This window comes from Petaurus breviceps, unplaced genomic scaffold (assembly GCF_028583685.1).
Source record: "Petaurus breviceps papuanus isolate PSGF00001 unplaced genomic scaffold, PetGlider_PUasm1.0 229, whole genome shotgun sequence".
In the NCBI taxonomy this organism is placed as follows: domain Eukaryota; kingdom Metazoa; phylum Chordata; class Mammalia; order Diprotodontia; family Petauridae; genus Petaurus; species Petaurus breviceps.
Window position 1 is genome coordinate 4,758,439 of NW_027185903.1, and position 26,518 is coordinate 4,784,956.

The following is a 26,518-nucleotide window of genomic DNA, read 5'->3' on the forward strand; positions in this document are numbered from 1 at the left end:
TGATTTTTGCTTCTCTTCTTCCAAATTGTGCTTTATTTCAGTATATTTGCATTCCCAATCTCTTGTTCTGTTTTCTTTCTTTGGAGAGATTGCCTCTTTAGATTCAAGTTTTACTATTTTGCTAATTATTTCAACTTTGAAGGCCATAATCTCAGCCATTTGCTCCCTTTTAACTTTTCTTAAAATTCTTATGTCTCTTTTCAAGCATTCTACAACATCCCCTTGTGATTCTATATCCCATTCTACCAGAGGTAGCCAGGGCAGAGTTTGGAAGGAACAAGTGTAAGGACAAAGGATGGAGTAGTGCTTCTCTTTGGTAGGGACATAAGAATGGGGGGTGGGATGGAGATGCCACATTTGAGCAGGCAGCCTCCGTGGGGGTTTAGAATGTCCTTACCTTACTGAGACTCAGTTTCTTCATGTGTAAAATATGTATGAAAACACTGCTGTTATTTGCAACAGGGTAGTAGTGGAGAAAGAGCTGACTTTAAAGTGTGAAGGACCTGACTTTGAGTCCTATGTCTGATACATACTAGACACCGGACCCATGACCCTGGGCAAGTCAGGTAACCTTTCAGTGCCCCCAGAAAACTCTTTTTTTTTTAAAGGTGTCATTTAAAAATTTTTTTAATTATTTTTTTATTTTAATTAATTTCTTTGTTTCCTTTTAGTTTACAGGATTCAATTCCACAATTCCTTGGGTTTCACATTTTGTCCCCCTTCCTCCCCTCCCCTCCCCCATGGCGGCTTATAGTCAAGTATAGGATCTGTAAATACTTTCACATTATACATTAGTCAGGTTATAAGGATGGATTGTACCAGCTGGAATGAAAAATGGTAAAGAGGACATAAAACCAAATAAGAGAAGGAAAAAGATCAGGTATTTTGCTTCCACCTGGATAGTTCTTTCTCACCAGTTCTTTCTAGTTCTTTCTCTGGATGCACATACGGTATTTCTCTCCATTATGAGTCTTTTGGGATTGACTTATATCACTGCATTGCTGGGAAGAGTCCAGTCTATCAAAGTTGGTCATCAGAAAACTCTTTAAGATTCTAAAACGTATAACATTTGCCCGTCTGCATTAGAATTTTTTTCACTTGGAACTCTGTTCCTTGGAATCTCAGATCTAGACAGAATGAACTTACCACAGAAGGTTATAGTAAGGAGGGTGGTGTTATAAAAATTTAACAGTGCAGCATGAATTAGAGTATTGTTGTTGTTGATGGTATATTATGCTCCTTTCTTCCCTAATGCATGCTACACATTAGAAGGAAGTAGATAATCAGCAAAATTTGCATAGTAGAAACAAAGGGAGAAGTGGAAAAAAAAATAAAGGCTTGGGCCTCCAGTACAATTGTTTGGCAAGTGTCCTAATTTCTATGGAAAAGAGACTCAATGGTATTTTCCTTCTCAGAAGAAAATGGGGTAATATTTTGAAAATTCATTAATGGTGGACTATTTATGGACTACAGTGAGCCTGGAAAAAAAGAGACATGAAAATGATAGGTGTTTTTGTGTGTGTGTGTGTGTGTGTGTGAGGAAACTATCAAATAAAGATGAAGACAGAACAAAAGCTTTTCTACAAGTTAAAAAAAAGTTATTTCCCTCAAATAAAACAACTATATTAAAATTCCTTTTTAGCATGGTATCAAACAGTGTCTTGGTGGTCTTAGAAAAGACCATGGTTAGCCTTTCCCTCTATTACCTCATTAAGCTAGGTATGTAGTCTTTAAATCTGCTTTCTTTAAATTAGTACTTGTTATTAACACCTTCCCAAAAGGCACTAGACTGTTAAAAACAAAAGCTCCTAGATATTAGATACTGTTAAGTTTGTGTGGGATGAAAAACCCCATTCAAAATTTGATCAAGAACACATAGATTTCTTAGGATAAATAGAGGAAATTTTATTCTCTTCCCCCGGGGCGAAGAGGGCAGTCCTCCCCATGACATGTCAAGGAGAGGAGGCAGGCAATGTATGGGGAAGAGAGTTTCTACAACCTAATTAATATAGCAGGGTCATATTTCCCCCATTGTACCTCACTCCCATTGGTTGGGGGGGCGGGGTGAGCTAGGGCTGTCCCTGACTCCCACTGGCTGGGAGGAGGGGCTCACAGAGGCGGAAAGCAGGCAAAAGACTGAAGCTAGGTAAGGATTGAAAGATTCTTAAAAGGGCTTGCTGCTGACTGACAGCAGAAGTGAATAGGTGGGGAGGGTGAAGTAGACAATCAGAACTGATAAGACACATTCTGAGAAGTTTTCAAGTTTTCACTCCCCAGACAAGTTTAAATTTTTTATCAGTATCATCACATTTTAATTCAGAACCTACTTTGCATAGTTACATGCCAGCAGAACAAAATTAAAAAGAAACAGAGGATTATGTACAAATAATATAAAATATCTAAATCAATGAAACACCAGATAGAGATCTTAATCCAATTTCGGAAAAGGAAATTATGCTAGCTATAAAGAAACCATCAAAGTGGAAAAAAAAAACAATTCCAATGGATTTATAAGAGAATTCTACTAAATTTTAAAATAGTATTTAAATACTATACAAATTACAAAAAAAAAAATCAGAGAACCTACTTTACCACATTCCTTTTGTGTGAAAATATAGCCCTAATTTTGTTATTTAGTCATTTTCCATTGTGTCCTACTCTTTGTGACCCCATTTGGTATTTTCTTGGCAAATATACTGGAATTATTTGCCATTTCCTTTTCAAACTAATTTTTTAGAGGAGGAAACTGAGGCAAACGGGGTTAAGCGACTTGCCCAGGATCACACAGCTAGTAAGTTTCTGAGGCCAGATTTAAACTCAGGAAGAAGAGTCTTACTAATTCCAGGTCTGGCACTTGTAATAATAAGGGAATTTGAAGATCTTCACTACCCCTTAATAGGTCTCACTTGGAGCCCAACAGGAGAAGCTTGTTTAGAGGAGGCTTGGTTTTAAGGAAGGCCCACACCTTTTGTTACTTTGTAATTAGGCAGTGGGTCACGAATATTGTGATGTCTCTGACCCTGAAAAAGGGTATATATATTCTTGAGGTGAGGTTTTTCTTTGAGGCTCACTTATGGGAAGAATGCTGTGATTTGGCCAGATAAGACTCTGGGTAGTCGTGAGCCCCCCAGCTTTGAAAACCCAGATATTGGTCCTTTTCTCTCTGGTAACTAATTATGTATGTATGTAATGGTTAGACAGCTAGAAGCCTTGTCTGTTGGCCTGTTGAATTGTGTTATTTTCTCTGTTTGTATTTTTGTCTGCTTGTAATTTCTGTTTGAATTTTCTGAAGTTCAGGGTGCTGACTTTTCCTCCTGAATTAAGTAATGAAATATATTTAATTAAAGTGGGATTGTTAACTCCTTTTGAGTTGTTTTCCTTTAGAAAAGCAGATCAAAGGAACTGTGCTAGCAGCCATCCTGGGTATGCTAGGGTGCTTGCTGTTACAGCACTCTAACTACCTACTACTATATACTTAATGCCTAATACCTAATACAAGGAGGGAAAAAGCAGTAAAAAAAAAAAAAGTACTATCAACTAATATCATTAATAAAAATCAGTTTAAAAAAATAGATAAAATTCTGGCAAAAGACTAGAAGTATTTATCCAAAGATATTATTCACTGTGATTGAATTGCATTTATATTAGTGATGCAGATTCATTCAACACTAGATAAACAACTAATATAATCATCTTAAAAGCATAAAGATCCAAAATCACATCTATCGATGGATGTAGGGAAAAAAAGCTTCGACAAAGTACTTCACTCTTAAACCAGAGGCTTTTCCAATAAGATAAAATGTATCACAATTACTATTCTATATAGTGCTCGAATTGCTAGATATAGCAATAAGACAAGAAAAATAAACTGAAGGAACAAGTATAGGTAAAGAGGAAACAAAATCATTACTTTTTGCAGATTATGTAAAGGTTTATTTAGAGAACCAAGTAAAAAAACTAATTTAAATACTTCAACAGATTTATAGGATAAAAAAATAAAGCACATAAATCAGCATTTCTGCATGTTGTCAAAAAATACAGTAGGGAATGAGAGAAAAGGAAACTCTATTTAAATTAATTATGGAAAATATAAAATACTTGGGTGTATACTTTCTAATATATACACTGGAATTATAGGAACACAATTACAGAACATCTTGCAGAAATAAAGGTAGATCTCAATAGCTAGAGAAACATTAATTGTTCATGGATAGGCTATATCAGTAAAATAACAGTGACAATACATTCTTGATTAATTGACTTGCTCAGAGCTATGCCAATCAAAAGAAACAAAGAATTATTTTATAGAGCTAGCAAAAGTAATAAAATTAATCAACAAAGAGTCAAGAATCTTACTAGGATTAATGAAGAAAGTAGAAAGGAAAGAGGCCTAGTAGTAACAGATCTTAGAATATATTACAAAGCTGTAACCATCAACAAAACTTAGCACTGGTTAAGAAGTGGAGAGGTTGAGTGATAAAAAGTATTTATCTAAAACCATAATTTAGCCATGTTAGGAGAGAGAAAGGCACACATCTGAGAGATTATATAAAGGTAAAAGGAACAAGATTTGGCAAGATTGGATATGTGGGGCAGGGAGAGGTGTGTGTGACAGAGTGAGTCAAGGATGATACCAAGTTGTCAGACTTGTGTGATTGGGAGAATGATGGCACTTCTGATATCTTTAATCATTTTTTCTAGACCATAGTTGTCAAACAGAGAGCCAGGACCATATGTCCCTGTGATTCATAAGGGTGCAGTCTGAATCATAGTAAAATATAATTGGGAAATACTTAATGAAATAAACAAAAATACAATAAAAGTTAGATTATATTACTTAAAAAAAAACAACAAAGAAAAAACCCTTCTCAATATGCAGCCCTGTGTGATCCTTATATACTAATTAGTGGCCTGCTATTTCCGTTCAAGATTACCACCACTGTTCTAGACTCTTTTCTTTCCTGGGAATCAAAATCAGACATATGGGGCTATAGCATATAATAGTGTTCACTTGCTTCCCGTTTTTGAAAACTGAGGTAATATCTGTCCTTCATTCAAGTTATTAATAAAAGTATTGAATGGAACAAGGCCAAGAGTAAATCAGGTTCAGGATATTGTATTAAGATGAGAAAAGTGTGGGAATGCCTTTTAGAAAGGTGTTTAATGTGATTGTTTGAAGTAAAAAGGAATTGCTGAAAAATCAGACAATGTCACTTGCCTTTAACTTCCATTTCACTAACAATTCCAAATAAATAAGGATTCACTGCATCTTGTAAAGTGAGACATATGTGCTGATTGCTATCGGCTGCCAATGGTATAATGCGTTCCTCACCAATGCCTGCCATGGCCCTTCTCTAATTTCTTCTTTGGTAATTGCAACTACTTCTCTAAGACATTGGTCTCCCCATCTTTGTCCATGCTTTCTATAGTGCCCTTTAGCTTATGGTATTGCACTGACTTTTACATGGGGCTACCCAGAATACTTCCCAGAACCTACAGCTGGACATACAAAGCAAAGGAATTTCTGTGGTTCTGACCACAAAAAATAATCTTCAACCAACATTCCACACCTCTGACTTGAAACCTATTCTCTTATGAATTGTCTGTGTCCTTATTTTGGAGAGTGATCCAAGTGCTAATTAGCTCAGAAATACTTAAGTCGGCTGGGCCCAGGTCTCTTAAAGACCATCTCTGTCTACTTTAATGCTGATCAAAGCAGAGAATGATTGAGCACACTTATCTCTCTATTGTGAGGCAGGATGTGTTCTTGTTTGTAGAATACCTTCTCTTTTATGGTGTAGAAGACCTCAGTCTGGGGACCCTTAGGACAAAATGTAGGGTACCCCTTTTTATTCTGTCATTCAACTTTTTAAATATAGTACTGTGGGGTCCTGTTACTTTTGTGATTGTAGTTGGCGTTGTTGTAGTTGTCGTCATTTCAGTCATGTCTGTCTCTGTGTGACCCCACTGGGGGCTTCCTTGGCAAAGATACTGAAGTGATTTGACATTTCCTTTTCCAACTCATTTTACAGATGAGGAAACTGAGGTAAACAAGGTTAAGCAACTTGCCTGGGGCTGACCAGTAAGTCATAAATATATTTATATATAAATATAATATATAAGGATATATATATTTATGTATAAATATAATATATAATGATATAAATATATTTATATATAAATATAATACATAAGGATATAAATATATAAAGAGGAATAGGGACTGGTATTTGCTTCTTCAGATTAAGCATGACAGTCAAATATGTAAAATCAGCTAGCTTTGTTTTGTTTTGTTTTAATGGGGGGAAAAATCTAAACCACTACTACCAGGTACTTTTGGGGGAAACTTGAAACTGATACCATGACCAAAAAAAAAAAGGTAGCAGAAGCATAACTGAAAACATTTACCCTGACAAAGGGGAGCTGTCTAAAGCCAGCAAGTTATTCAGAGGAATTCTGGTAGAAAAAGCACACTGCTTATGTAGGGCTATTGTCCAGAACCGCGGTTTGTAAATTACCTTAGGGACTTGGAGTAAAAACTGCTGTGAAAAAAAAAAAATATAAGGAATTATACCAGTGAAAATTGAAATCTTGGAGGAGAAACAAAGAGCTCAGGTCAGAAAGATGCACAGTTAGGGAAATTGAACATAAATATGGAAGGAAGAAAGGAGCTGGATTAAAGTCTCAAATAAATTCAGAGACAAATCAAAGAGGTCAAAACTCAATGGGAGGCTTCTGCTCCTAGCTCTACTAGGGTATCATTTGGTGACTATCAGCAGGTAGGTCTATCCCCTGGTTTGTTCACCACATTTGTATAGAAGAATTATTTCCCATATTGACTGATAGCTGGAAGCTTAAAGGAGGCTCCTGAAAAAAATATCAATGAGATATATTTATGAGTTGCAAAACTACAACCAGAACTGATTTCCATCTTGTACTCCTAGACATTTATAAATACCATTTTGTATGCCATGAGTAAGTACCCCATGAATAATATGCTTTTTAATTTTTATTTTTTTAAAATTTTTTTCAGGGGGGAGGAATGTAGGGCAATTGGGGTTAAGTGACTTGCCCAAGGTCACATGGCTAGTAAGTGTTAAGTGTCTGAGGCCAGATTTGAACTCATATTCCTCTAACTCCAGGACTGGTGCTCTATTCACTGTGCCACCTAGCTGCCCCAATAATGTGCTTTTTATACTGGTATTTCAATAGTATCCATATTGCGAGGTGGTAACCCTTTGTTATCCTTGCTAGAAAAATGGTCTCTGCAAATCTTGCCCTTGTCCAACTGTGTTGTTTGTTTCAGTTGTTTTCAGTGATGTCTGACTCTTTGTGATCCCTTTTGGGGTCTTCTTAATGGAGATACTAGAAAGGTTTGCCAATCCTTCTCCAGCTCATTTTACAAATGAGGAAACTGAGGCCAACAGGTTTAAGTGACTAACCCAAGGTGACACAGCTAGTAAGTGTCTGAGACCAGATTTGAACTCAGGACGATGAGTTTTCCTGACTTCAGACCTAGCACTTTATCCACTGTGCCATCTAGCTGCCCCAAGTTTGGCAACAACCAATTATTATCAATTATTATCAGGTATCAAATAATTATAATCCACCCAAGGCATTCAATATGCATGCCTTCAATTTAGACCTTCTGTTGGCTTGGAAATGTTCCCCCCCCCTTTTTTTTTGTGGAGACCTACTTTCTGGAATTTCAGGTATGCTGTCATATTTCCATCATGTGATGATCAAGGCATCAGCAACACAAAAAGACTTCCTACCCCATTTCAATACATCAGATATCTGAATAAGAAAAGAGAAATGCAGCACCAGAACTTCCAGTAACACTGTCTGAGGTGCTGCTGGTATTAGCCTAGCACCTATGTTCGACTGAAGGTGTGAATTGTAAATTCCCAAGAGAGTGAAAGCTCTTTGGAAGCTTCTTTTTGTGTCTGCACAACCCTCTCTTACCCCACATTGAACACTTTGCCTTGTACCTAGTAGATACTTAATACATGGCTTAAGAAATTGAATTGAATGTACCTGCTCCAAAAGCAAAGTAAGCCTCAAACCTTCCTGGAATTGCCTAGTTGCTACCATGTTGTTCTTCTACATAATGCAAAAATGGCTGAGCCATTTTATCACTACCTAGAAAAGGTGCTTTGGCCATTATCCTTAATAGTATGAAGATGCTTTTTAGAATTCTAAACGGCTAAGAACTTCTGAATCTATGCTTGCATCTCCTGAGATTAACTATTGCTTCTTGCCACCGATGCTTGAATTTAGATCTCTAGAGTCATGTTTACCCATAATGCCATGTGGGTGCACCAACATACCAATAGCTTACTACCCAAAAACACTGGCACCAATACAATGGAACTCCATATAAAACCACAAATGAATTGGAAAAAAAGAAAGTGAATAAAATGCTGGGCTTTGGAGTCAAGAAGACCTAAGTTCAAATATGGCCTCAGATACTTACTAGCTGTGTGACCCTGGGCAAGTACCTTTACCTTGTTTACTTCAGTTTCCTCATCTGTAAAATGAGCTGGAGAAGGAAATGACAAACCACTTCAGTATTTTTGCCAAGAAAACCCCAAAAGAAATCACAAAGAATTAAACACAATTGAAAGCAACTAAATAGAAAGAACATTATATCTCTCTCTATAGTCTATATCTATACATTCATAAACATGTGCACACACATGAGACAATACATGTACAGGTATATACAATGCGTATGCACACACATGGCTGTATATGTATACACGTGTGTGTATATACAAATATATGTACACATATACATATAGATGTAACAAATTATTCAGAGCAATACTTTAGAATTTTTTATTTTGTTTTAAATTTATGGAATAAAACAAGCATTTCCATAACATAGTATAATAAAAAGATTATTATGCACAAAACTGTAAATCTATTAATACAATTTGCTATTCTTTTTAAATATATAATAAAGCTGTCAAGTAAATTTCTTTTTAAAATTTTTTCCCTTTTTTTTCCTCTCTTCCACTGCCCTAGAGATGGCTACCATTAGACATAAATATGTGTGTATGTGTATATATATATATGCATATGTGTGTATGTATCTATATGTATATATATATAATATACATGTAGAGAAAGAGGTGTATGTAAAATTATTCTATACATGTATCAGTTCTTTCTCTGGATGCAGACAGCATCTTTCTTCATATGTCCTTTACAGTTAATTTGAGAATTTATAATGACTTGTTCACTCAGTCATTCTTAAAACAATATTGCTTGTAGCAGCTAGATGGCGCAGTGAATAAAGCACTGGTCCTGGAGTCAGGAGGACCTGAGTTCAAATACAGACTCAGACACTTGACACTTAATAGATGTGTGACTTTGGGCAAGTCACTTAACCCCAATTGCCCAGCCTTCCCACCCTCCAAAAAAACAAAAAAAAAAAAAAAAACAACCACCCAATATTGCTGTTACTATATACAGTGTTCCCTTGGTTCTGCTCATTCACTCTTCATTATTTCCTGCAAGTCTTTCCATGTTTTCCTAAGATCATTGAGCTTATCATTTCTTATAGCACGGTAGTATTTCATCACAATCATATACTACAACTTGTTCAGTCATTTCCCCATTGGTTAGCATGCCTGCACTTTCCAGTTCTTGACCACCACCAAAAGAACTGTTATATAACTGTATGTTAGAACATACAGCTTCTTTTCCTTTTCCCTTTACTAACAAAAACTGAAGCAAGTAAATAAACAATGATTGGGGAATAGCTAGGCAAACCACGGCATGTAAATATAACAGAATATTATTGTACTATAAAGAATGACAAATATAAGGAATTTGGAAGAACATGGCTGAATATGGAGCAAAATGAGCAGAACCAAGAAAATATTACATATAATGACTACAATAATGTTTTTATTATAGTAGAAATCCAGTATGCAGAGCTCCAGTATCCCTATTTGTGAGCACAGAACCACAGAGGAATGGTTGGTACTGCCAAATTCTGATGAATAGAAATGAATAATGTCAGTGCCAGAGAACAGGTAAAGAAACTTACTTCCTGAACTGGGGGAGAGATTGGGGACTACCTGTACAGAATATGATGTACTCTGTCTAGTGAGGTTGCTTTGATAATTGATTCTGATTAACTAGTTTCTTTCTCACCAGTGTAGATTCATTTTGTGTTTATGCTGAAAGCAGAGAGAGGAGGAACATGGGGAAGCAACCATAGCATGAAAAGTAGAAGCACCAATAACAAACAGGTTTGTTTGTACTCTTATCAGTATTAAAGGGACTATGGTGCAATGGAAGAATGTAGAAGGTGGAATCACAGGCTCTGAGTTCAGTCCCAGGATCTGACACTTACTACTTGTTCAATCTTGAGAAAGTGTCTGTAAAATGTTTCCTTATTTACAAAATAAGGTGATTATAAGAAACAATGCATAAGAACATCACTGAAAAGCATGGGAAGACTTTTATAAATTGATGTAAAGTAAAGTAAACAGAACCAGGAAAACACTATACACAATGATTTTGTATATATTGTAAATGGAGAAATAAACAAACCCTAAAACTAAACAATGTTATTATAATAGAAGAAGAGTAGACAATGATGAGACGCTCTCCCTGCTTTGCAGAGGTGGGGGACATGGTGTATACAGTCAGATTAGACTGAAGTATTGCTTATTTTGCTGAACTGGTTTTTCTTGCTCTTTCTTTTTAATTTTGTCACAAGGGATGGCTCTCTGGGTATTAGAGGGGAGATATATTTGTAAATGAAGACGCTGTAAAACAAAAGAATAACAATTTTTAAATGGTTCATTTTAGGGACTGGGGGACAAAGAGGCTGAACTGGATGAACTTTAGCTTCCCCTACCCACTACCCCCAGCACTAGAGCTATGACCTGAAGCAAGAAAAACAAACCAAGTCAAGTTTCACAATGACTTCTAGAACTGTGCCTTTAAAAATTATGATTGCAAGCCTTCTTTTTTTCTTCTGAGTATTAACTTCTATTCTTAACCACACCTCAACACATATGCAGCCCTGGAGTCCTTTTATTAGTGTTTAGATGCATGCCTAGAAGCCAGGAAGAGTGATATCTAAGTTTTAAGATGTTTGCTACTATAGATCTATAGATCTAACCTAGATTACCTCTGCTAGAAACTTGAACGTCAAAATATATCCCTGACTCACCTTTCAGATCGCTCAAATTGCATGATTAACTACATGTGATATCAGATTGGTTCTTGTCTTGAACTGCCTTTAAAAGGGTAGAGAAACTGGTAGAGAAACTACTGGAAGAATTCAAGGTAAACATATTAAATCAACAGGAGTCATATCTACATGAAGAATGCCCTTTTTAATAGAAAAATGTCCTTGTCTAACATTTGAGCTCAAAAAAATCAACTTTATAAGTGCAACACAATAGAAGCATGGCTAGCTTTTACCTAAAGAAAATCCTGTAGTCTGGGCTGACCACAAGCCCAGTGTGAATCAATAATATGATATAGCAATTAAAACATATTGACGTAAACTTAGACTGCTTTAAGAGAAGAAGGCTTAGTGCCCAAGATAACATAGGTTGCATCCTTGCTACACTTTGTCTTCTTCTCAAAAGACATTTGAAGCATGGAGTTCAGCTTGGAGCACCATATTTTGGAAAGGATATTGGTAAACTGGCAAATTTCTAAAGGAAGATAAACAGAATAGCAAAAGAATTTGAGATGGTTCCATAATGGGACTGCTTAAGAAAATGAGAGGATATTTAGCACTGAGAAGAGAAGATTTAGGAGCACATGATAGATTACTTTAAATGTTAAAGTTTCAAGCACTTTAAGTACTAAATTTTAAGTTTTGTTGCACAGAGGATGGCTTCAACCTGTTTAGCATGACCCCAGAGGGAAGAAGCAGGAAAAATAAACATTATATGAGGCAAATGTAGGCATATTGTGAAGAAAAATTTTCCAATGACAGAGCAGTCCAAATATGGAATGCACTTCCTGTAGCAGCAAGCACCCCAAGCGTGTCCTCAGGGTTTGCTGCCCATACAGGTTCTTGGATCTGCTTTGTTAAAGGAAAGCAACTCAAAATGGGTTGACAAGCTTACTTTAATCAGTCAGACATATATCATTTACCTTGTTCAGGGGAAATAGGTCAGCACCCCGAACTTCAAAGTATACAGACAGAATTATCAAGACATTAACAGATCAAGTAGACAGCTTTCCAAACTGTCCAACCATTACATCCATACCCAGTCAACATCTGGGTTTCCACATCTGGGTTTTTCAAAGCCGGGGGACTCTCAACAACGGCTTCCCAGAATTCAGATCAAATCACAGAACACTTCTCAAAGTGAGTCCCAAAACAACGCTACACATCAGGGCTTATATAGCCTTCTCCTGGCTCAGAGAATGTAACAACCTTATTGACTCACTGGCCAATCAAGAAGTATCTACTGAAAAACAAGCCTCCCCAGGCTTCAGGTGCACATTAGCCTAGGGGCAGGGAAGATCTTTAAAATTTACATTCTTATTACACTTCCTCAGAAAGTACAAGGTCCCTCCTTGCTTGATGCCTTTAGGTGAAGGATGAATGACTTCTTGTCAGGCATGTTGTAGAGAGGACTTTTGTTTAGGAGGGGGCCGGAGCAGCTGGCTTTGGAATCCCCTTTCAATTCTGAGGTTTTGTCATTCCCTGATAACTAAAAAACAGCTTCTATTAAAAGGAAATTCATATGCATATTGCCATTAATAAGAGATAGACACACATGTTTTCCTGCCAAGAGGATGGCATTAAGTTACAAAACAATATCGGTATATTTTCTAGGCCACATTAGGCTCATATAATACAAGGTCAAGCAGGCTACTAGCTCCAAATGTCAAATGGAAGATCAAAAAGCAGGGGAGAAGGAAGGAAGAAAAGAAATAGAGATACAATCAGGCGTGGTAGAGAACCAGAGAGAGAGAGAGAGAGAGCTCTATATTCTTCCCACTGCTGCTAGTCTTGTTATATCATGTGTAAAGAAGTCTGATCAAAATTAAATTTGCAATTTTTTTCTCTAGCCAGCTATGTTAGGCATTACTTCTTTTGTCTTGGGCCCCACAGGCCTGACTAGGATATATGCCATTAATTATTTTTAACGTACACATATATCCCTTAGTCATGGACCCCTGGAACAAAAATAGGATAAATGTCTTTCTGGAGATTCTTATATAAACCAGCATCAAGAAGGAAGAGTAGCTCTTGGATTTGATGAACGCTTTAGTTCTATTCAGACTACTTTCATTATTGACATAGAAACATAGGGTCCTGGAATACAGCACTTCTGTATCCTTGCTGAATGTTTGTTTATATGCCTTTACTAAGTATATGTATTTAGAAAAAAATGTTTGTTTTTTAATATTTATTAATTCAATCTCTCCAGTTTAAAAAAAAATCCATCATATTTATTTAGTCTCTCTAGTAAACTTACATTTGGGGCCAACAAGTGCCTGGCTGTAGTGGCAACCACACTGGCATACCCAGGATGGCTGCTAGCACAGGTTCTTAGATCTGCTTTACTAGGAAAGATAGCTAGCTGTTCAAGGGGCCAACAATCTTTTTTTAATCACATTCACTAGTTCAGGGGAAAAGTCAGAATTCTGAACTTCAGAGAAAATACAAGCAGAGAAATAAAGACCAACAGACAGGGCTCTGACTGCCTGAATCAAAGCAATATTCCTATACACTTTACATATATCCCTGGATCAAGAGAGCCTTTACATCTGAGCAGTTGGGGAGCTTGAACACACAACTATTCAGAATCTCGACTAGGGAATCACAAGATCCTTCTCATAAGTAAAACCCCAAAGCAAAATACCAACTCAGAATATATATGCACTTCTCAGAGCCAGAAGGCATCACAACCCTGGAGACTCAGTGCCTAAATAGAAAATAGCAAAAGGTGTGAAAGCCTTCCTACAAGTAAGCTTCCCTTAAGCAAGCTTCCTTTAATGGGCTCCATGTGAGGCCTATTAATGGACATGGAAGATCTTAAATCCCATTAACATTACACGGGCCTAGGATATTTGAAGTAGGTGCTCGATCTGGTGAGACAGACAGTGAGTTGGTGAATTGCTAGAAGAAATCACAGAGGTGAAAGAAAGATGGGGGCTCTCATGTTATTGGGCTGACCTGAAACTTTTCCCACTTCTTTTAGTGGCACAGGAACTATGGGTTCTGTTGGATAGATTTCACCAATGGGATAAGTCTGGAGCTTGCACTGGCCAAATAAATTTCATGGGAGAGGACCTGATGGTTAACAAAAATCCTTCCTGCTTCACTGTTCCCTGACTGTTGATAATTGTTGTTCAAAAGCTGGCCACTAAATTAACGAAAATGAAGTTAAATGAAGCTGAGCTAGTTGCCCATGGAGAGAAGGTGGAGGGCTAAGGTATGGATGCTGTGGCAGCTCAGTTGAAGGTGAGAATGGCTTCACTTCACCCTAGGAGAAGAGCAGGGTTGTCTCTCTGTGACCTCAATATTACCTTATTGCTGTAGGAAATTCAATCATGAGAGAATAAGTTTAGGAGAAGAGTCAGGGAAAGGGAGAGGGAGAAGGAGAGAGAGTAAGATTCTCCTTGTGTTTTAGGTTTATCTTGGACTCAGTTCCAGACTCCCCCAAAGACTCAGACTCAGATGGTACTCAGATGGTACCAAGTACTACCACAAGGTGTGTTCTGAGAAGATATGGTGAATTAGGAAAGATTCAGGAATTCAAAAAAGGAAATGAGCTACTCGTGTTAAATATTGCCAGAAGGAGGCTTTATAGACTTGGCAATGAGAGTTTCAAAAAAAGGGGGATAAACAAATACTGATTTATTTACTGAAGCTGTATTTTAAGAAAATTGAGGGAATCAACCAAATAACCCCTATTCAAAGGTCATTTGATGCCCTGCATATACAGTGAGGAGAGAATACTTGTACATCTTACTCTAGTAGGAATGGGTCTCAAATTACAAGGTATGGCCATGGACCTCTAATGATATATTCCATGCCTGCTTCAGTGGGATAGAGAGACAGCCTAGGTAGGGTGACATTTATAAATTATATTTATATTATATAAAAATATTTATAAAAAATAAAACAAACTGGGATTTCTTTATTGATCCCATAACACTGATTATCTAAACAAGTCTCTTTTATCAGTGGTGATTAACTAAGCTCTTAAGAAGTTTCTCCTTTAAAGAAGAAGTCTCTTTCTCTGGTCCTTCTGTCCCATGTTACTGTTTTGGATTGGGTTGGGGGAGAATGCTTTTGAAGTTTCAATGAAGCTTTGGCACCCTTTGATGTTAAGTACTCAAGAGGTATTGCCCTCTCAGGTGATTCACTTTAAAAAGTAGTAGGGCCTGTAGGCACCATCAGCTCCATGGTAATGAAATTTAGAGATAGTGAATATGACCAAGCTCTCCCAAGTCATTCTGCTCCTGCCATCTGACTACAGGGATCAGAGACCCCATGTCTGGGTGACAGTTCATTGGATGGATATCGAGATTCAGATATAAGACACCTGTACCTCAGCTCCTCCTGAAGGCTGATGACAAAAGTGGACCTCATCTACATTCCAAACTTGTTGTCAGATATCCTGGCTTTATTTTTCATTTTGAGTGGTGCTGCCTCCTTTTCAGGGTATCAGATTTGTTAACAGAAAAGCACATCCTCATTACAATCACACGGTTCCCGACGTTCCCTTCTCCAGGGTCTACTCTTTTGATCATATCTAAGTAGCATCAGATTACATTATTATCCACCATATCCCACTCTTCAAAGAGCTAGATGGCCAGTTAGTGTGCTCTAATAGTCACAAAATTAGGAGCCTCCTAACACATCTCAGTTAAATCTAAAGAAGAGGTGGGCAGGGACCTTTTCAAGCTGCTGCCATGATGTTTCAGCTCCCTTAAACAAACTGTCAGCTACAGCTGCTGTTCCTTGGAGATAGGCTTCAAAAGCTAACTTTTCCCAGCAGCCCTTGGGTAAATCAGGCATAATCTTGTGCTTGTACATTTTTTATTATATGATACAACATGTGTGTCCTGAATCCTTAGCGGATTGGTTCATTCTCCTGGTATGATTCTTTGCTGGGAATTTTGCACTAATGACCCTTCTGTGCCATATATGAACTCTGAGCAAAAATGTATAGTTTACATGTGGCATATATTCTGATCCTTTCTTTCCTTGCTACTTTCTTCCCTGGTTCTCAGCCATTCAGACCCATTCTGGGGCAACCAACAAGACTTGTCTTCACTTTGCACGCTTACCTTTTCTTTACCTCTTCCCCTCCACCAGGCCACTGGATTTAGGTTTATACAACTTCACTTCAAATCTCAGTTTTGTCATTTATTAACTGTGTGACTCTGGGCAAGTCACTTAACCTTGTTTGCCTCAGTTTCCTCATCTGTAGATGAACTGAAGAAGAAAATGGCAAACCACTCCAGGATCTTTGCAAAGAAAACCCCAGATGGGGTCACAAAAGGTTAAATGTGACTGAAATGACTGAACAACAACAACAATGAATTGTGAGACCTTAGGTATTTAGATGGGCTTATTAGGGCCTCATTTAGCTCATTTGTAAAATGAAAGGTCATAAATATAATCCCTTCCAACTCTAGATATATGACCCAGGATTTTGTCTCACAGTGAGCATCATCACCAGTCAGGATGATAAGGGAAAACTTCCTGAAAGAGGTGGAATTTGAGGTGGGCTTTAAAAGATGGCAAGTAGGCACAGTGCATAAAGTACTGGGCCTGGAGTCAGGAAGGGTTTGTTCAAATCAGGTCTCAGACACTTATTAGCTGTGTGACCTTGGGTAAATCACTTAACCTTTATTTGACTCAGTTTTCTCAGCTGTAAAATGGGGATCCTAACAGCAGCTGCCTCTCAGAGTTGTTGTGAAGAATAAATGAGATGATATTTGTACAGTGCCTAATGTATAGTAGATACTATATAAATGCTAGGTATTATTATTATTATTGATGGTTATAGTAGTTATAGTAGTAGTTGTAGCTATAGTTGTAGTGGTAGTAGTTGTAGTTGTAGTAGTAGTAATAGTAGTAGTAGTAGTAGTAGTAGTAAAGGGTTAATGGGTAAAAATGGTCAAGGAACAGACATAGAAAACAGTGGTAGTAAAGACAGAAGAGTTAGAGTTCTGATCTCATTTGGGGAGTTGAGAGTTGTCCTATTTTATTGGAACATAGAGTGAATGAAGGGGATAGTTTGCGATCATCCCGTAGCTTTTACCCACTTTTAAGATGATTAGTTAATCCACCTAAGGCATTATAACATAAGATGGCTTATAAGGAGAATGCTGCAGTTGTCCAGGTGGATGATGATATGGTCCTACACTATGATGGTGGCAGTGCAAACAGAGAAGAAGGGACCATAATTATTGAAGTGAAGTGACATATTTCCTTGAACTATGTGTTTATCTCTCTCTTATTTATATACATATATAATTATATATGTGTATTATGTGTAAATAATTGTATTATATTACTATCATAATACATTTTATATTATATATAAAACACACACATCTATATGCATGTATAATGAAGAGACAGATTAAAAAGGCTATCTCCTTGTTGGGTGAAATATCACACCAGTTTAGAAGTTGGGGGAATTATTATATATATATATATATATATGTGGCCATGTTTTGGGAAGGCTAACTCTTCTGTAGGCTGAGGATGAAGGTTCTCAAAGTCTAGATCCATGCTCTTCTGTGTGAAGTAATCCCAAACAGATAGGGCTCTTCCTTTCTAAAGAGAGACTGAGAGATTTTTGCAGGAGACTGAATAGGGATGGAAATACAAGACTGGGAAAGATGAGAAGTACATAGGTCAAGAGGGAGGGAAGAGTTCCGGAAGACTGAGAGGTCAAATGGCTTTGACAGCTGTAGCCATTGCCATGGCAGGAGCCCAATTCCTACCCCTTGTGTGGATATAGGATGGTAACAGAGGAAAAGCTGACTGGGAGGTAAATTGGGTGCCAGATGACAGCACCAGGAGTTTTGTTTCCATTTGTATTTGTATTTGGACACTGGGAAAACAGAGAAAAGAGGTGAGGCTAACACCAAAGCTGATACTGAGCCAACCTGGGTTCTACTTTGGCCATCAGTGTCTTCATTCACTAAGGCAGATGGGCAGCTAAGGCTGGTGAAAAGGAACTGTCTGATCAGTGTCGAAGCTTTCTTTGACCAATAATTTAGGCATATAGGGAAGCCATTTTCCCTCCTTTTCCCCTCCCTTCACTGCTGAGAAATCGTAAGTGAAATGCAAAATTTATTTTTGTTCTTGTTATATTAAAGCTAGATAATTTAGATAAAGATAAATTATTGATCTTGATCTCCTGATTGTGTGCTTCATGATCCATTAAGGATGTATGTATGTGTAGAGTAGTATGTAAAAGAGAAGGGAAGGGAAGGGAAACAAAGGAAGGGGAGGGGGAGGAGGAGGGAGGGAGGAAGGAAGGACGGAAGGAGCTGCATTGTGTAACTGGAACTAGTCAACTGGATCCCCAGTGGGGCAGCTCTGACTACTCAGATTGTTGTTTGTCCTTTGTTCTTAAAGAGGACCATGACATCAGGAAGGTGATGCCATGACTTGCAAGTGAATTGGATTTGAGTGATGCACAGCTGTGCAAAGTTACAAACCAACCTCACTTTCTCCTCTGGAGCCACCTGGGTCCTGTGGCCAGATATAGATCAGGATGACTGAAGATGGCCCCCTTTTTCTAGGTTAGAAGTAAACCAATCATGTGCCACTCTGGTGTGGGGGAATGGGTGCTTTGGGATCACATTGCTTTCCTCCATTGTTTACCCTCCCACATGTTCACAGAGAAATCTTTTGGTAGAGGAAGGGCTCAGGATTGTAACTTAGAGAGTAGGTACATATTTGTTTTCTTTCCTGGTGGAAAGAAAAAAGAGAGTAACTGGGAATATTTTACATACTCACATTCCAAAATCCTGAGCCTAAGGAGAGAATAAGTAGCCCTTTCCCCTTATATTGAACCTTCATAGATGACTGTATGGATGCCAGGGTATGTTGGCAAGGTCTAATGTGTTCATTCTATGTTCTTGTTAGTTTCATCCCCATATAGGACCAATAGTTGCAAGCTGTAGTATTTCCATTAGGATGGGGTTTTGCTCAGTCATTTTGCAGCAATATAATACAATCTTTTTGAAGGTCTGCTTGTATCTTGACTGTTTACTTATATTTGTCATGTATTTTTTTAGGCTGTCCTCAGAGATCACCCTCATAGTGATATCTGTAGGAGGATTCTTTTTCTTTTTTTAGTAAATTAATATGATTAAGTCTTCTTTCACTGCTTCCCAGTGAGACCACCTCCATGGTGCCCAAGGCTTTTGAACTTCCCGCTGAGTATAAAATCAGAGTATCTCAGAGACTGAAAGCTGATTAACCAAATGATTCAAGTTAATAGAAGTTTGTTGGTCTTAAAAGTTTATTCTTCTTTTGCTGATTTACCCAAACAATCACCTCTATAGTGGTGTTCATTGCCCTTGAACAACCTGACCAGGATTTGTCACAGTGCACACTAAAGTAATGGGTACAGAATGGGTACAGATAACTGAATTTTCATTATGTGAAGCCAGCAAAATTTATTTGTCTTAAATGGACATAGAGTTCAGAAAGGTTCCTTGCAGTGACTGCCAGCTAAGAGTTTAAAAGCCGAGCTCCCAAAGTGCTTTAAAGGAGACCACATCTGCAACCACCTAAAAAAATGCTTAAAATGTTTGACAGTTTCCTCAGGTTGTGAAATATAAAGGATCTTAATTCAGAGAATGTCAAAGCTGTCCTCTTTTTTTTGTTTGTTTCTTACTGGGGAAGAGGGAAGGAGGAATATAGTTGGGATTGAAGTTAATATATGAATTGAAGGTTACCAGTATGATAATGATGATAAAAGCAATCTGAGCATTGCATTCCTCCTGAAGACAATGGAGGTTTCTCAGCAATTAAAGGACTGGTGTCCTGGGAAAGACCAACATAAACCTATTGAAAAGGAAACATGAGGTCATCTTCCCTTGTTCACTGTTTGAGACAAGTGAGTTCAGTAATGATTGCCCTAAAGGAATTTTAGGTATTATAGTAGATGCCTCTTGTAACTATGGCTTTTTGAAGGCATAATCTTATCAGAGGACATCAGCTTCGTGTAGTAGTTGGCAAGATAATCATAGGCAAACATGTATCTGTTCCAAGCCTAAAAGTGACCTTACTTGTATTGTTAAAGAGAAAGGAAATGTTAGATGTTATTTGGTGATAGAATGGGGCTTTTTTTTTGGCCTTTATTTCCTGCTGTGTTGAGAATTTTGCTTCAACATCATTTGCCAATTGATTGAAATTGTCTAAAATATGACTTGGCATCTTTGTCAAATCTGCAGGCTTCCATTTTCAAAGCATGCATCTAGTTTCTATATAATAACAGTGTGCAACTTATAAATATTGGGCTGTGCCAGTGGTTGGTGGTTTGGAAAATGACCCTGAACTGTGATCATTGAAAAGAGTCTCCAAGGTGTTTCAAAGCCTGAGAAGATGGAGGCCACTGGGGAAACTGTCCAGGAGGTTGAGAAAGTTTCCAGTTGTATATAGAGATTAGAAAAGGTACCTCAGGAAGTGGGGCAGGGGTTGCAGAGATCATGAGCCCTCCTGGGCTTGCTTAAGAGCTCAAAGGGACCTTAGATGATGGAATATTTGTGGCCACTGTGGCTTTCTGAAAAGCAAGAGCAACTATCCAGCTAATTCTCCATTGATAAAATTGATCAGCAGTGAAGAAAGACAAAACAATAAAATCAATTGTCAAAAAAGAAAGAAAGATGCTCTGGGAGCATTGAATTGAAGCATTAATTAAGTGGAGCTATTGTTAATTCAATCTTCAATCAATCAACAAGCATACCTGAAGACCCTATTATATGTCAGGCACTACATTAAGTACCAGGGCTTTAAAGGAAAAAATAGGAGAAAGGTGCCAAGAATAACAAGCTTAGACTGCCAATACAAATTAATTCAGTTGTTGATACTCTAACTGTAAGGTCCTTACATCGTTCACCATCTAAAATTGTGATTTGCTTTGAATCCTTATTATATATTTATTTTTTTCTCCTTTAGTACATCTAAAGTTGATGTTAGAGTAATTCTTGAGCATCTCAGCATGAAGGCGGTAGGATGAAGTCTTGAAATGGCTTTCAACCCAAAGTATCTCATACTCTTCATCTTTTTTTGGGGGGGAGGGGGAAGGTAGGGCAATTGGGGTTAAGTGACTTGCCCAAGGTCATATAGCTAGTAAGTGTTACATGTCTGAGGCCGGATTTGAACTCGGGTCCTCCTGACTCCAGGGCTGGTGCTCTATTCATGGCGCCACCTAGCCACCCCACGTATTCTTCATCTTGCCTCATATTCCTCAAGTGATGGCAGAATAACAAAGCTTTCTACCCCTGCACCATTAATGAAGTTCACCCCATCAAACAGGAGCCAAAGTTTCCTTGATGGAAAAAAAAAATATTATGACATATAGGCATTAAGCTTCTGTGTAATCTGCAGGCTTTTGGTCTCTTTTTTTCTTATTCCTGAATATTTTCCATATGTCTTTATCTATTCTCTCCTCTGGGAAAGATATATGGAAAATATTCAGGAGCTAGTCAAAAGACTTGTGGGGCTCTGAAGAGCACAAAAATTGAAATTGTCTATGCATGACAGGCAGCTACTGGTTACAAATGTAGGTATAATTTCTAAATTACCTTTCTGTGTATAGTCAGAACATCAGTTTGTGAGAACAAAGATAAAAATTAACAATAAATTCAAAGGAAAGATAAATATGAAAAATACTCTGTGCACCTATAATAGCTCCTACCTGACATACTCAGACAAGCTATGGATGGCCCCAGGTGAGAAAGGGAATGAGCCAGAGATATTTCAGCTTAGGCTGTCACCATTTCCCAAGGAAGCTTAATTATATATCAATCATCACAATTATGAGCCCAAAACAGCCCAACAAACACCCTATCCAAAAAATTTCTTATTCTCCTTGCTATGTAGAGATTTCTAGTAGCCAGGGATACCACTGATTAATATCATGACTTTATTTGCAAAATATTATGGAGAAGCTTGGTTGAAGACTATTAGCTGTATCAGTTCCTCATAGTATGAAGCTGTAGACCTCAGTTAAGCATTTAATACATCTCAAAAGTATTAAAGATGAAACTAGAAGGGCACAAGTGGACACAAACCCCAACAGCCAAAAAAAAATAGAACCAATTTATTACTATTTCTATTATAGACCATTTTCTTCATTAATATGGAGTAGAACCATTATATCAGGACTCTAATATCCTAGACCTCATTATACTAAATGAGGACATAAAAAGGAGAGTAAAGGAGAAAAGGACAAGGTTCCCAGACCCCAAATCATGAGATGCTGGAGCCCTGAGATCCACAGCCAATCAAAAGAACTTGTCTTTATAAGTCACAACCCCAAGCCAAAGGAGATAGAGAATGCCTATTACCCAGTGATATACAGTTAGGCAGCTGATCTGTGTGTGTATGTGTGCATGTGTGCACACACATAGACTTGGACAGACTGTAGAATGGACAACTCTTAGGACTTCACCACCATGCCTCGGCTGTCTTCTCTGCTCTGGTAGGTTCCTCCTCCCTTTGGCAGATTCCTCCCAGGACCTATGTTTTGAGAAAGCAGCCAAACTAACCATTTTTCACTCCTTCCCTGGCCCCACTCCATATTTTCTAGACTATGCTACCATGCTTGTGTGAGCCTTTTTTTCTTCCCTCCTTTCTATCCCCTCTCCCTTTTCATGTTTTATCTTCTCCCATTGGAATACAGGGCAGTAGGTGGTGCAGTGGGTAAAGTGCTGGACCTGGAGTCAAGAAGACTTATCTTACTGAGTTCAAATCCAGTCTCAGACACTTACTGTGTGACCATAGGCAAATCGCTTAACCTTGTTGGCTTCAGTTTGCTCATCTATAAAATGGAGACCTGGAGAAGGAAATGGCAAGCCACAAGAAAACCCTAAATGGGGCCACGAAGAGTCAGACATAAATGAAACTACTGAACAACAACATTCAAATATTAACTCCTTGAAGTCAGGGCCCATCCTTTTGGCTGTATTCCTAGCACTTAGCATGTCTGGTACCTAGTAAATATTTAGTAAATGCTTGTTGACTTGGATACGCTTAGAGTTGAACAGGAAGGTAGAGTACTAGATGAGCAATGTAATACTTTGTTTTGTAACTTGTTTTACTCTCATTCTTAATTGGGGAGAGGGAATTAGGGCAGGAGAGAAGGTAGATTTTTGCTAATTGGGGGAAAAAACAACTTTTAAAAAAAGGGAATAGTTTGGCTGGATTGTAAACTATGTAAATGGGAATAATTGATAATAAGGTTGAACAATAAGTTGGAGCAAGATTGTGAAAGGTCTTAAATGCCAAACAAAGAAGTCAATATTTGACATCAGAGGTAACAGGGAATCCGTGCAGTTTATAGGAGAGGAAAGGTGGAGTATTTTCATTGTGTAAGTGGGATATATAATATACTCAGTTAATTATGTTCATTTTTCTCTTACATGCTAGCCAATCATTCCAAGAACATTCACAAGGAATTGCCCTCTTTGAGATGGCAATTCCACATATCCCTTAATGTATATATGTGGCCAGGTATCTGTGAGAGTTGAAGGTTTGTTAGGTTGTAAATGAAAGGGAGGGGATACTCCTTCCCTCCTCTGACTCCCACCTTTGGAAAATGGACACTCCCTTTTCTGTCCCCACAGGATCTTGCTTACTTTCTATGGAGAAGCTAAGGCATCATCTAAAAGAGTTTCTAATTAGTAGTATTATTACGGAATTGTGTAGTATATACTCATTGTTCAAAGTAAAAAAATAATAATAGTTAATATTTATATAGCACCTTAAGTTTTGCAAAGCACTTACATAGAGATTTTCTCATTTGATCCTCAGAACAACTCTGTCAGAAAAGTGCTAATGTTACCCCCATTTTACAATTGAGGAAACTGAGGCAGATAGAAGTTAAGTGACTTACCCAGGGTTACATAGTAAATGTCTGATGCAAGATTTGAAATCAAGTCTTCCTGAGTCTAAGTCTAGGATTTATCTTCTACGGCAGTTGTTTAGACTCCTGACGATCCCAAAGACTCTTTCGCTGTTTTGACTTACAAGGGTCATTATTGTATTTTCATGATAATACTAAGATGTTATTTGCCTATTAAAATGTGCCTTCCCTTTCCACTATATATCTGTGTGAAGCTGGATTTTCTTAATTTACTTTCAACCAAATCATAGAAAATTGAATGCAGAAACAGATATGAGATTCTTCTATAAAACTAGACATCAAAGAGATTTGCAAAAAATATCTAAAACACTGTTTCCCTTCTCACAAATTTTTGGCTTTTGGAAAATATAGTTGTTTCTCATAAAAATGTGTTATTTATGTTGACATTTATTATCATGTATTGCTATTTTAAAATAAAAATCTAAAACTATCAGTTTTAATTTCTAATATGGTAGCTATCAATAGATATAATTCATATAAATAAAAGTTCTTTTGGGGTCCTCAAGAGTACAAAAAGGTCTTGAGATAAAAAATTTTGAGAACTGCTTCTCCCCACCAGAGGTGTCAAACCTCCCGAGGCCTGCAAAACTCTCAAGTAACATCAGAAACAAATCAAAATGTAATTGAAAAGTGTTTAACAAAATAAACAAAATACAACATGAATCATGTCAATTTATGGTTTTCTAGGTTAATATGCAACCTTCAGTAACCCAGTATTGTTCAAGTTTGGCACTTCTGCTTTATACTAATGAGCTGCCTAAAAATACTAGACAAATACAATATCTAGATGGCTTATAGGACCCTAGAAAGAGAGGCGATATAAATAGCCCAACTTACTCATTTTGGGGATGAGCAAAATCCTTTGTCCAAGGTCATAGCAGTGGTTTGGGTGAGGGCTACCACAGATGAAATACCAAACCAAGATGAGTCAGGGCACCAAGTCACAAGGTCCAGATACCGCGGATATCCTGATGGGCGTGGGGTGGTTTTCACTCTTACTCCTTCACAGGGGGCACAAACTCTCCTGCCACCACAGCATAGGAAGAGAAAGAGAAGGCAGCTTTCCATTGCCCTGTGGGATTCTGTCATGGGACCATAGATTTAGAGTAGGAAAAGACTTTAGAGATGGTCAAGTTCAAGACCTCTCATTTTAAAGATGAGGAAACTGAGGCTGAGAAAGGTGACAAGGCTTTCCAGGGTGGGGGTGACACAAGAAAATACATGAGGCAGAATTTAATTCAAGCTTCTTGAATTCTAAGTCTTGCTTATTTTATTGTTGTCATTGTTTAGTCATTTCAATTGTGTCTGACTCTTTGTGACCCCATTTGGGGTTTTCTTGGCAAAGATAATGCAGCGGTTTGCCATTTCCTTCTCCATCTCATTTTACAGATGAGGAAACTGAGGCCAACATTGTTAAGTGACTTGCCCAGGGTCACACAGCTAGGAAGTGTCTAAGGCTGTATTTGTATTGAGGTCTTCCTAACTCCAGACCTGGCCATTTGTACCACCCAGCTGCCTAAGTCCTTCTCTGTACTTATTTACTACAATGTGATTCTAATGAGTATTCTTGGGCAATAACCACTTTAAGCAGCTCATGGAGAAAAAGGTGGAGGATAATTAAATTGCTAATTAATTGCTGAAATTATAAAATGGGGCAAGCATGTCCACTTGGTTCTTTGGAAAGACAATGGCAGTCGGAAATGATGTTGCAATCATGCTTTAATAAGGCACAGAGGGTGTAGGGGTGAACAGAAAGTACAGAGCAAGCAGTGAAAAGAGGTGCAGAGGCAGACGTGTGTGGACAGGGGATGGGGTGGTGGAGGAAGTCAGGCAGAGTGGGGAACAGGATGGGGAAGGGATGAGTCATTTCTATAACTGCAGATTGGAGTTGGGAGCACTTGATGGGCATGAACTCTTAGGAGATGCTCTAGTATTAAGGGTGACTGGACAGGAATTTAAGGTCTCATTTTTACAGAGTTTTTTGGGAACAGACTAACTGAAATAACTATCTTGGGTTATTTCATTAACATATTCAAATCATCTCAAAGTTGTTGGTAAAACTTTAACATATCTACATTGTCTCAAAGTTGTGAGCACCATTTGATATTCTACTAGTGTTACTGAAGATATCTGCAACTTATCCAAGATTTATATACCATAGGACCAAAAGGCTCTGACAGCTTCCTCCAATTCAGTACATATTACTAGGATGTGATTGTTGATGAATATATGATACAATATGTAAGTAATGCTCCTTTGATCTTTGGGATGGTCTATAAGTGACTTCTAGGTTCCCTTTTGCAATCTCACTTTTTGCTATTGCCACTTTATACTTGGCTATGTATGAACTTACTGTACTCACTAAAGGACAGCTAGGTGGCACA

The 26,518-nt window shown here is 37.8% G+C and overlaps 1 pseudogene; it reads left to right on the plus strand.

Moving 5' to 3' along the window:
- Positions 1-17,327: 17,327 nt before the first annotated feature.
- LOC138167551 (large ribosomal subunit protein uL2 pseudogene) overlaps positions 17,328-26,518 on the plus strand; it is a 49,961-nt pseudogene continuing 40,770 nt past the window's right edge.